This window comes from Bos taurus, chromosome 1 (genome assembly GCF_002263795.3).
Source record: "Bos taurus isolate L1 Dominette 01449 registration number 42190680 breed Hereford chromosome 1, ARS-UCD2.0, whole genome shotgun sequence".
NCBI classification, from domain to species: domain Eukaryota; kingdom Metazoa; phylum Chordata; class Mammalia; order Artiodactyla; family Bovidae; genus Bos; species Bos taurus.
Window position 1 is genome coordinate 84953602 of NC_037328.1, and position 12651 is coordinate 84966252.

Genomic DNA, 12651 nt, shown 5'->3' on the forward strand with positions numbered 1-12651 from the left:
CTTGCTCTATTTCCTCCTCATATCACAATCCAGTATGTGCCACATGTACATGTATGTGATGCATTTTATACATATTCACCCTCATAACTTGACAGTAAGGAGGGATCTTGCAGTCATTTCTAAAAGCAGACAAAAGGCCGTTGGTTCTGCTCCGCACGATGGTTTGTGAAGACAGCATATCACACGCTTCCGTTAGTGATTATATAGCTCTATCCATCTGTCTGACTCTGGAGGTTGGGAGACAAGATACAGCTCCCACCGTCCCCGTAAACAAAAGTAGACCATGCTGTCACCAGTCAGACACGCCAGCTAATTGGAGCTGTCGACAGACACAATATTCTGTGTCAACAGCTCTAGTAACAGTTTGAAACAGCAATGATATGTTGGTTGATGGTGAGGATGACACATGTGTCTCTAATAGCATGCTAGAAATCTGACATAACTGGAAAAGAATTACTAAAATGTGTTCCTGGCCTCTGGTATTCCTGTTGGTACTTCCCAGCCTCCACAGAGGTTGGGCAGGAGGAGTGGGGGTTAGGGGGAGAGGGTGGTTGTAACACACCTCTCTCCATATTGCTTCACAGGCTGACAGCTTAATTTGAAACTCATAATGTCTAACTTTAAAATGAATCTTGCTAAAAAGACTTGTTTCAACAAGCCACCAAATCATAACCTCTTTGGGAAAATTAAAAAAGCAAAATAACTTATTTGTACAGCTTATTAAGTTGAAACCAAAATAGAATGGAAACATTTTGTAAATTTACCATTTCTATAACTATACGTTTATACTGATCATCAGGAAAGTAATGCTTCAAGTTAGATGTATACAAATGCTCATGTGTATAGATGTGGCTTATTCTTCAACCTCATTTCATGATAGACAAAATAGGCCCAAAATACAAACAGTTTTGACAAGGCTTTAGAACACAAATGCATGATGTACTTTAATCTCTGTGTAAATCTCTGTGTAAAGCTAAGAAGGCTTTACACCAGGTATTATATCAATAAAAAGTTACAGTCCCTTGTAAATTTCTAATAATTTATTTATCCTCTAAATAATTTAATCATATGACTGACTGGGTTTGAACTTTAGCTCAGCCACTTACTAGCTTGGGTAAGTTAGTCAACCTCTCTGGGTCTCAATTTTCTCATCTATAAAATAGAAATTAGATAATCTCCCTCATAGGGTTATAAGGATTAAATGGGTTATTACATTTCAAGTGTGTAGAACAGTACCTGGTACCTCACATAGTAAGCAGTCAATACATATTATTATTATTATTGTAGGCTCATTTCCAAGGAAGCCCTTTAGTGATTAATGAAAACAAGAAAAGAAATCCAAAACATTTCAAACACCAAAGAGCAGAGGCTTGGGAGCCAAACAGGCCTGGATTTAAATCCTTGTTTGGACCTTGGGCAAGTCACTTAACCTTTCTGAACATTTTTCTTTGTCTGCATGAGTTGATAATACCTGCATAAGTGTTGATTTGAGGCAATTTGAAGCACAGAGCAATTCCCAATACATACTAAATATTTTCCATATCATAGCAAGTATTATTATTACTAGTTTGCATTATAGAACACTTATTTTTGACTAATTATCTTATTCTATTACTAATTCTTTGAAATAAAATAATGATAACCACTTTCCCAAGGAAATTATGGTGCTCAGAGTAGTTAAGCAGAGGGTCAGTGGGGATGGAGTTACTGAAGTTTGGTTAAGTTGCTGTTTTTCAGCTCTGGGACCAGAGTGATACTTAGCCATTTCCATTGCCTCTTGGCCAGGTAACCAAACAACTGAAAGCCTCTTCATTTATTTTTTTCATCCAGGCCTGAAAATGTGATGTCTTCAGAGGCCTCTGTCCCTCACGTTTATAATCACCAGGTTTCCCAGGTGGCTCAGTGGTAAGCAATCTGCCTGCCAACGCAGGAAATGCAAGAGATGTAGGTTCAATCCCTGGGTCACGGAGATCCCCTGGAGGAGGAAATGGCAACCCACTCCAGTATTCTTGCCTGGGAAATCCCATGGACAGAGGAGCCTGGTGGGCTATAGTCCATGGGGTCACAAAGAATAGGATATGACTGAGCACATACGCACCAATCACTACTTACTCATACTTCGTTGCTCTTTCCATATTCCTTGGCCCATTATAAAGATGAATAAACTGAGGCAGTAACACTCACCACAAAACCACCACCACCACCACCAACAACAATACAAACGCACATCAAACTTAGATCATCTTGCTCTTTGAAGCTATGAGGAAGACAAAGAAAGAACCTTTCTCTGATAGGCAGGTAAGATCCTTTTATGATTAACAGGCCACAAAAGAGGATTCTGTGCAAAAGGAATTTCTGTGGCCAAGTCAATGGCCTATATCAACAATACATTCTTTAAAAATCTTACTGTTACCGTTTTACATGAATATAAAAATAACCCAACACTATGCAACACAACCTTGTCTGGTTACCTCATGGCACGCGAAACATAAAGTGTTTAGCCCTCACTTCCTAAGAAGATATGGGGCTTTGCCCTCTGAGAGACTAGATGGGCAGCTGAGCTGTGACCACAGGCTTGCTTTCTAGAATTAACAAGTCCCTTTTTGAGAGCATAAGAAGCAGCCTTGGCTTTTTCATTACTATGCTCAGATCACTTGAACCTGCTAGCCTAGCTACTCATCCAGTGCCTCTGCCCTTCACCGCCATTACTAGGACCATGTGTGTGATCCTTTACACTTCCCCCACTCTGAGCCTTTAGCCATGGCCTGAGCCTGATGCACTGCTTCTTTCATGTCTCTACATGACCAAAGTCAGAAAACCCCATCCATTCTTCAGGGACCCTCTTGCAGAGGCTCCCCTTCAGAAAGGTTTCCTTCATTGTCACTACTCTCGTCCCAGGTGGTGGGTAAATTTCTCCCTCTTTTGAATGCTTCCTAATATGGCACTTAGTATTTTCTTCCATGCATTTTAATTAGTTATATACAAGCTTTTTTTCCCCCTGTGTTGTCAAATCCTTGATAGTAGAATTCAGGCCAGATTTGTTTTTGTTTTCTGTATAGAACTTAGCAAGTAGTAGATACTCTCCATATTTCTTGGTTATTTAAATGAATGAATTCCTCTCATCTCTTTACACTTCACATATTTAAACTGCCCATGCATGAATGGATGAAACTTAAATCACGCAATATTTCCAGGAGAAGGAAAGGCTTATATTGAACATGCTGCTGCTGCTGCTAAGTCACTTCAGTAGTGTCCGACTCTGTGCGACTCCATAGACGGCAGCCCATCAAGCTCCCCCGCCCCTGGGATTCTCCAGGTAAGAATACTGGAGTGGGTTGCCATTTGAACACGGTGGTGATTTAAACAATGGAGCTTTAGGTACTTTTTTGACATCAACCTCATTTCTTCTCTAGGCCCTGGGCTACTTGGAGATTGGTTTGCAGCACTGTATTTGCTTTAACCAATTCCATTATTAAAGTAATCAAGGTGTTTTAACTTGAAATCTATCATAAAAGAATTTTCCCCATATGATTATGAAGACTCATTCACATCAGTGATATATTTGCTAATTCCTCCTATAAAAGTAGCTAAATATGCATAAGCCTTAACAAATCACCTTGCTTTTCTACACATAATCTCTAAGTCAAGAATCAATTACAGGTAAGCAGCTTTTCAGGCAATGAAGCAGAGGTGCCCATGGCACACCCTATGAGGTGCAACTCAACAGGGCACAGTGTAAATGGCACCCTGGCATGGTACAGACCACGGCCTGTGTGGCTGCATGAAGTTCTCCAAGTTGCGAAAACTTCAGAGAAACAACCATAGTTTATATAATACAGAGTGTTTTCACTCTTTACTATTTCAAATCCTAAAAGATGATGCTGTGAAAGTGCTGCACTCAATATGCCAGCAAATTTGGAAAACTCAGCAGTGGCCACAGAACTGGAAAAGGTCAGTTTGTATTCCAATCCCCAAAAAAGGCAATGCCAAAGAATGCTCAAACTATCGCACAATTGCACTCATCTCACACGCTAGTAAAGTAATGCTCAAAATTCTCCAAGCCAGGCTTCAACAGTACATGAACTGTGAACTTCCAGATGTTCAAGCTGGATTTAGAAAAGGCAGAGGAACCAGAGATCAAATTGTCAACATCTGTTGGATCATAGAAAAAGCAAGAGAGTTCCAGAAAAACATTTATTGACTATGCCAAAGACTTTGACTATGTGGATCACAACAAACTGTAGAAAATTCTTCAAGAGATGGGAAATACCAGACCACCTGACCTGCCTCTTGAGAAACCTGTATGCAGGTTAGGAAGCAACAGTTAGAACTGGACATGGAACAACAGACTGGTTCCAAGTAGGAAAAGGAGTACGTCAAGGCTGTATATTGTCACCCTGCTTATTTTACTTCTATGCAGAGTACATCATGAGAAATGCTGGGCTGGAGGAAGCACAAGCTGGAATCAAGATTGCCGGGAGAAATATCAATAATCTCAGATATGCAGATGACACCACCTTTATGGCAGAAAGTTAAGAAGAACTAAAGAGCCTCTTGATGAAAGTGAAAGAGGAGAGTGAAAAAGTTGGCATAAAGCTCAACATTCAGAAAACTAAGATCATGGCATCTGGTCCCACCACTTCATAGCAAATAGATGGGGAAACAGTGGAAACAGTGAGACACTTTATTTTGGGGGGCTCCAAAATCACTGTAGATGGTGATTTCAGCCATGAAATTAAAAGACACTATTCCTTGGAAGGAAAGTTAGGACCAACCTAGACAGATATTCAAAAGCAGAGACATTACTTTGCCAACAAAGGTGTGTTTAGTCAAAGCTATGGTTTTTCCAGTAGTCGTGTATGGATGTGAGAGTTCGACTATAAAGAAAACTGAGCGCCAAAGAATTGATGCTTTTGACCTGTGGTGTTGGAGAAGACTGTTGAGAGTCCCTTGGACTGCAAGGCGATCCAACCAGTCCATCCTAAAGGAAATCAGTCCTGAATATTCATTGGAAGGACTAATGCTGAAGCTGAAGCTCTAATACTTTGGCCACCTGATGCGAAGAGCCAACTCATTTGAACAGACCCTGATGCTGGGAAAGATTGAAGGCGGGAGAAGGGGACGACAGAGGATGAGATGGTTGGATGGCATCACCGACTCAATGGACATGAGTTTGATTAAAAACTCCAGAGTTGGTGATGGACAGGGAGGCCTGCCGTCTGTGGTCCATGGGGTTGCAAAGAGTGGGACACAACTGAGTGACTGAACTGAACTGACTGATTTTCACACTTACATCAAGGAAAATGAATAAACCAGTCTTATTATATTTGAGAAATAGTTTCATAATTTAAAATAATTTTTTATTATGTTTGATTACAACTCACTGTGGGGCTTCCCAGGTGATGCCAGTGGTAAAGAATCTGCCTGCCAATGCAGGAGACACAAGAGACATGGATTTGATTCTTAGCTAGGGAAGATTGCCTGGAAGAGGAAATGGCAATCCATTCCAGTATTCTTAACTAGAGAATCCCATGGACAGAGGAGCCTGGAGGGCTACAGTGCATGGGGTTGCAAAGTACATACGAATGAGTAAACCATAATTCCTTATCTTAGAGATTATCACTCCATTCATATTAACCTTTTTGTTGCATTTCCTTCTGGTCCATCTATATGCACATAAAATATATATATGTGTATATATATATATATATATATATATATATATGTATCCTATACTCTCTCTGCTACTTCTTAAAACTTTACATTATGTAAAATAGCATTTCTCAAACTTACCTATTGACTAAAATAACCTCAAGAACTTATTTTAAATACAGATCTTTCAGAATTCTCCACCTAAGAACCAATTCATTCAGTCTGAGTTGGGGCCTCGAGTTGGTATTTTTAACAGCTACTTCCTACTACATGATTTTTATGTTCAGATGGTAAATCAGTAATCAGAAATACTGATTTAGTACGTACATTCCCCAGGTATTCAGGTGATTTCTGAACAGAAGAATACTGTTCAACCTAATTCTCCCAACCCTTTAAGCCAAGGACAGTAAGTGCTAAGGAAAATTGAGTGCACCGAGCAAATAATAAAGTGACTCTGATGACCCAACTCTTCTTAACATTCCAGCCCTGGCCTCAAAGGGAGTGAAATCCAGACAATCCCCATGAGGTAGGATGGGTTACAGATAATGTTGGTCATTTATATCCCTGGAAACCAGATTCCAGAGACCTTCCATGAAATCTCTTGGAAAATGTCTCTTAGGTCAGAAGGAAGCCATATGTGGTAGTCTGCCTGTTTATTCCCAACCGATGCCTGTTGTTCTGGCACATGTTATTAACAATATAATGCCTTCTCTCACTCACTAATAGTGTTCCAATTTGGGCAATAATTTATATGAACACTAACTTGTAGAGTTACCGCCACCCTCCTCTCTAATCCATATATTAGAAATGAGGTTTACTCTGTATTGGCTCCTTCATATCTAAGATTTTTTTCTTCCAAGTTGAGATCTTATTAATGAATCAACTGCTCTCTTTTATGAAAAGACAACATTTAATAAGACTGAGAATCAAACCATTCTCATGATTAGATCTTCCTGGCCAGTGAAAATTATTATTTTTACTTTTTTTTAAAGACACTTGCAGTTCATAAACCAGTTAAGATGTGCTCTCTTTTCCTTATTACTCCCAGGAAGATAAAACAAATTTCAAGAGATCTTCTAAACACTCTGTCACAAAAAGTTCTGCAAAAATTGCATTTTCATTGCTATAAAAGCTTCCACTTAACATTCACCTATTATAAACAATTAGCTTTTTTATTTTCAGTATGATAACTATAATTGTGATTAGTATCTCCATTCATGGATCTTCAGTCATTATTTCTTTAGGGCAGAGTCCTAAAAGATAACTATGATATTTTAAAGCAACTTTACTTCCTCAAGAGAACCCTCCCCTTTTCTTCAAATGTTACAATGTTAATGTTACAAAGAATTCTGGACAAAATTAATGGAATAACCTGCAAAACTCTCATGGCTATGCCTAAGAATGTATGACTGATAAAGAGGAGATGCAAGCATTTCGGCTAAAATCTAGGACAACCAAAACATTAGTCTTGCCTTTAAAACAACAGTTAGGTGCCTGAATTGCTGCCTGATACTGAGCCATGGATCTGAAGCTCCTGCTCCTTCCTTCGACTTCCTCAGATGGAACAGGAAGGAATGGTTGCATCTGCTCTGAACTGAGTGCACTAGAGACTAGTTGCTCACCATCATCTGGCTAATTTCTGAAGACAGCATTCCATGGTCACGGAAAAATTAAGACGAGGTGACACTCAGAATTAAGAAAATAAAGTGAGGGTTAAAGAGACATGGTACTTCCTGCAACCAGTTAATAAAAGGAAGACCCACTTAAAAAATTTTTATTTATTTTAATTGGAGGCTAATTACTTTACAATATTGTAGTGGTTTTTGCCATACATTGACATGAATCAGCCATGAGTGTACATGTGTTCCCCATCCTGAACCCCCCTCTCACCTCCCTCCCCATCCCATTCCTCAAGGTCATTCCAGTACACGGACCCTGAGCACCCTTTCTCATGGATCAAACCTGGACTGGTGATCTGTTTCACATATGATAATATACATGTTTCAATGCTACTCTGTCAAATCATCCCACCCTCGCCTTCTCCCACAGAGTCCAAAAGACTTCTATACATCTGTGTCTCTTTTGGTGTCTTGCATATAGGGTCATCATTACCATCTTTCTAAATTCCATATATATGTGTTAATATACTGTATTGGTATTTTTCTTTCTGACTTACTTCACTCTGTATAATAGGCTCCAGTTTCATCCACCTCATTGGAACTGATTCAAATGTATTCTTTTTAATGGCTGAGTAATATTCCATTGGAGTTTCAGCTTCAGCATCAGTCCTTCCAATGAACACCCAGGACTGATCTTTAGGATGGACTGATTGGATCTACTTCCAGTCCAAGGGACTCTCAAGAGTCTTCTCCAACACTACAGTTCAAAAGCATCAATTCTTTGGCACTCAGCTTTCTTCACCGACTCGATGGACATGAGTTTGGGTAAACTCTGGGAGTCGGTGATGGACAGGGAGGCCTGGCATGCTGCGATTCATGGGGTTGCAAAGAGTCGGACACGACTGAGTGACTGAACTGAACTAAATATTCCATTGTGTATATGTACCACAGCTTTCTTATCCATTTATCTGCCGATGGACATCTAGGTTGGAGGAAGACCCACTTTTAAGTAGTTGCAGTCACCAATATTATAATAAGTATGTGATCAATTAGTCATTCACTATTCATTCACTTTGTCTTTCTACAAACATTTATTGAGTATCATCAGTTTGTAATATTTACAAATATCAAATCATTGTCATACTCCTTAGATTAATGTAATGTTGTATATCAATTATGAGAGTCGCTCCATTGTATCCAACTCTTTGTGACCCCATGGACTATACAGCCCATGGAATTCTCCAGGCCAGAATACTGGAGTGGATAGCCTTTCCCTTCTCTAGGGGATCTTTCCAACCCAGGGATGGAACCTAGGTCTCCTGCATTGCAGGTGGATTCTTCACCAGCTAAGCCATAAGGGAAGCACAAGAATACTGGAGTGGGTAGCTTATCCCTTCTCCAGGGGATCTTCCCAACCCAGGAATTGAACTGGGGTCTCCTGAATTGCAGGCAGATTCTTTACTAACTGAGCTATCAGGGAAGCCCTATATCAATTATACCTCCATAAAAATACATATATATTTGTTGAGTAATATTACTGTTCAAGGTAATGAAAATAAAATAATGAACAAAACAAAAATCACTAACATCCTAGAGACTATATTCTAATAGGGGAGATAGATTGTAAACAAGATAAATAAGTAAAATATTTAAGATATTAGTCATAAGTGCTAAGGAGAAAAAAATTAAACAAGGAAGAAGAATATGAAAAGTTGGGGTTTAAATTCTAGTTAGGGCTTCCTGGGAAGATCCACTGAGAAAGTGAGTTTTAAGTAAACACATGTAGAAGAGGAGCTAGCAATGTAGGAGCTAGCTATCTGGGGGAAGAATATTTCCAGAAGAGACCATAGGAAGAGCAAAGGTCCCGGGGCAGGATGGAGCCTGGGGTATTCAAAGAATTGCCAGGCCACTGAGGCAGAGTGAGTTGGGGTCAGAAAGGTATGGGGTGAGGAGTAGTTTTCTAGATCATCAGAATGATGTTTTGGTTTGTATTCTGAAAGAAATAGGGAACCACAGCAGGATATTTTGGTGGAGCAGTTGTTAAGATTTTGAGTGGAAGAGTAACATTATTTGACTTATACTGAAACAATTCCACTTTTGCCTTGAGAAGACTTGATGGGCATGGGGGATAGGAAGAAGGGAGATCAAAAGATGAAGAAGGGTGGCAGACAGAGAAACTGCTTGGAAGATTATGTGCAATAATACCAGGTGAGAGGGGATGGTATTTGTATAATATTGTGGAAGTAGAGGTGTTGAGAAGTGGATAAATGTTGGATGTGTTGTAAAGATGGGGCCAAGAGAATCTGCTGATTGATCAGATTTGGGATGGGAGAAAAAGAGAGGCATCAAGGATGACCCTGCAGTTCTTGTCTTGAACAGGGTGCTATTAGCTGAGATGAAGTCTATAAGATGAGGCAATTTGTAATGTTGGGGGGGAACTCTGTGTACTAGTTTGGTGTGAGATGTCTGTTAACCATCTGAGTGTAGACTTCAATCAGGCAGTTGAATAGCCAGGTATGGAATTCAGGAGTGTGGTCAAGATGGAAGAGATGGGTATGGGAGCCACCAGTATATGGATACTGTGTAAAGCTGTTGGACTTGATAAGAATCTCACAAGGATGTGTTTATATGGAAAAGATGACCAAGGAGGACATACCAGTGTTACAGTGAAATCAGAAACTAAGTTGTTTAAAAAAAAGGTACTTTTCTTGTGTATGTGGGTTTGTCAGCTGGCATGTGTACCATGTTAGAATGTTTCTCAGAGGTGCTGTGTGCAGGTGGGCGATCTGACTCACCTATGTCCTCCATGGGGCCTAGCAGAGAGACACTATTAGTAAGCATGAAAGAAAGAGTTGAATTGGCTGGAATAAGTATCATATACATTTAAGATTTAGCTTCACTTTTTCTACCTGAAATTCCTACATTTCAAGTCTTAACGTTCAAACTAGTTGCTGGTAAAATCGTTTTAGTGCGAAAACATTTCTCTAAACCAGAGCATTAAAGTGTAAAACAATTAGATATTTTCATTAAGCTGTCCAGGAATTTAGGAGCTGCTACAATCTAAATGTTGACTATTTTTAAAGAGGGTTTAACCTAGGCTGACCCTAAATGACTAATGATCACATTTTAGAAGCTTTTAAATGAATTATAACAGTTTTAAAAGAGCACACATGACCTGAAATAGTATAGAAATATTCAAGTATTCACATATAGGTGAGTACTAAGAAACTCTAAACTTTAATTGGAACATGAAACACCTGCAAAATAACACAAAAATTACAATCTCAAAGCAAGCATCATTTAAGGAGTACTAATTGGGGTCACAAAAATCAAAATCTATTTGATTGGTTCAGAACCAATACATTGAATGGTTTTGTTGTAACGAACAAAGTGTAATTACTCAAGGGTCTGTGTTCCCCTGGAAAATCAGCCTCAGCTGGTTCAGAAAGTGTAAGTCTGACTCTGGGTTTGGGGGGTAAATTGTATTCCTAAGATGAAATAGGGAAAAATATTTTTATTTTTTTTAAATTTTATTTTATTTTTAAACTTTACAATATTGTATTAGTTTTGCCCAACATCGAAATGAATCCGCCACAGGTAAAAAAATTAAAAGAATAAGAATAGAGAAAATGAAAAAAATAAATTGATAAGAGTTAGAATACTCGTAGTCGGTTTCAGTGTAACTTTATGGGTCAACTCTTTATTCAATGCCAATTCTCTACTTAAGATATTATAAGACTGATAAATTTATAGAGTGTAATTTACTACATTTGAAAACAATACATGTTCTTGGAAATATGTTAAATTCTTCAGTTATTCATTGAATTTTTGTTAAGTGAATGTCTACCTAGAAAACATTTTCGAACTCCAAAGATTAATAAATGGAGTTAGACAAGACAAAAATAACAGTGAATATTTCTTTCCATCCTCAAACCTCCCTCAGCCACAAGACTCTAAAGCACATATTGACATGGAGAGGGTTATGTGTGCATTTTTAGCATGAGCGTTCATTCATGATGTCAGAAGATCTAAGCAGAGATTCCAACTAAACTATTTTCTCCCTGGAGTTGTGCAGCAGGTTCCAGAAGGCCCCAGGAGGAATCAGTATAAACACTGTGACCGTTATTTACTCTAACTGGGACTCCAGCAGCTGGGCTGTTTGCATGATATGCAAATGAGCACATCATTCAAGGAAGAAAGGATGAATGCTCTGGCACTTGCAGGGCAAACATTAACTGCTATGGGAAAAAGGCCAGCAAAAGAGAAAGCAGACAGAAGCGAGTGGGTGGTGAGGGGCAGGACAAGAAACATCTTCCAAAGAGGCAAAATGCAGGAGGCAGACACTGCTTGCTGGGAACCGTTCAGCACTCTCAGCCTCAGTAAACAACAGATGGGTGTGTGCTGCAGCCCATCTCCAGCGGGAACAGTGAATTTCCTCTCCACCCAATTTCTTGCTTGGGACTGCATTCACAAAACCCTTATGTGGAAAGCTACTAAGAGATACAGAGGGAAGATACCAATGGAAAGAGCAAAGACTCAGGGGATTAAGAGGGCATAGAGTAATATTGGGAAAAACATGGCTAGAATCAGACAGAACTTGGCAAAAGTTTCAGTTTTACAACCTAACAGCTGTGGATAGCTGTTAAGAGTCTCAATTTGTCTTTGTCTCAGTTTTCTCATCTGTAAAATGGACATAATAGAATTATCTCAGAGTAGGATCACTGTAGGACTTAATAGATCTTTTTTTATGTAAGGTGGGCTTCCCTGGTGGCTCAGATGGTAAAGAATCTGCCTGCAATGCAGGAGACCTGGATTTGATCCTTGGGTCAGGAAGATCCCCTGGAAAAGGGAGTGGCTACCCACTATGGTATTCTTGCTTTGGGAATTCTGTGGACAGAGGAGCCTGGTGGGCTGTAGTCTATGGAGTCACAAACAGTTGGACACAACCTAGGCTTCCCTGGTAGCTCAGGTGATGAAGAATCCGCCTGCAGTATAGGAGACTGGGGTTCGATTCCTGGGTCAGGATGTTCCCTTGGAGAAGGGCATGGCAACCCACTCCAGTATTCTTGCCTGGAGAATCATCATGGGCAGAGGAGCCTGGCGGGCTACAGTCCATGGGGTTGCAAAGAGTCAGACAAGACTGAGCGACTAAGCACAGCACAGTAGAAGGTACCTCCTACCAACATAACACTAACTGGTCAGTGTTAGAACTAGGACTTGAATTATCTGGGGCTTTTGACTTCAGAGTGCATCAGATTTTAGGAAGTCTGGAGATCCAGAGATTGTGGAGATGCCAAAGAAATAACCTGATGGCCTTTCTATATTTAAAGGTTGCTCAATTCAATAAAGAAAGTTCACATAGTTCCGAAGCAAGTCTATC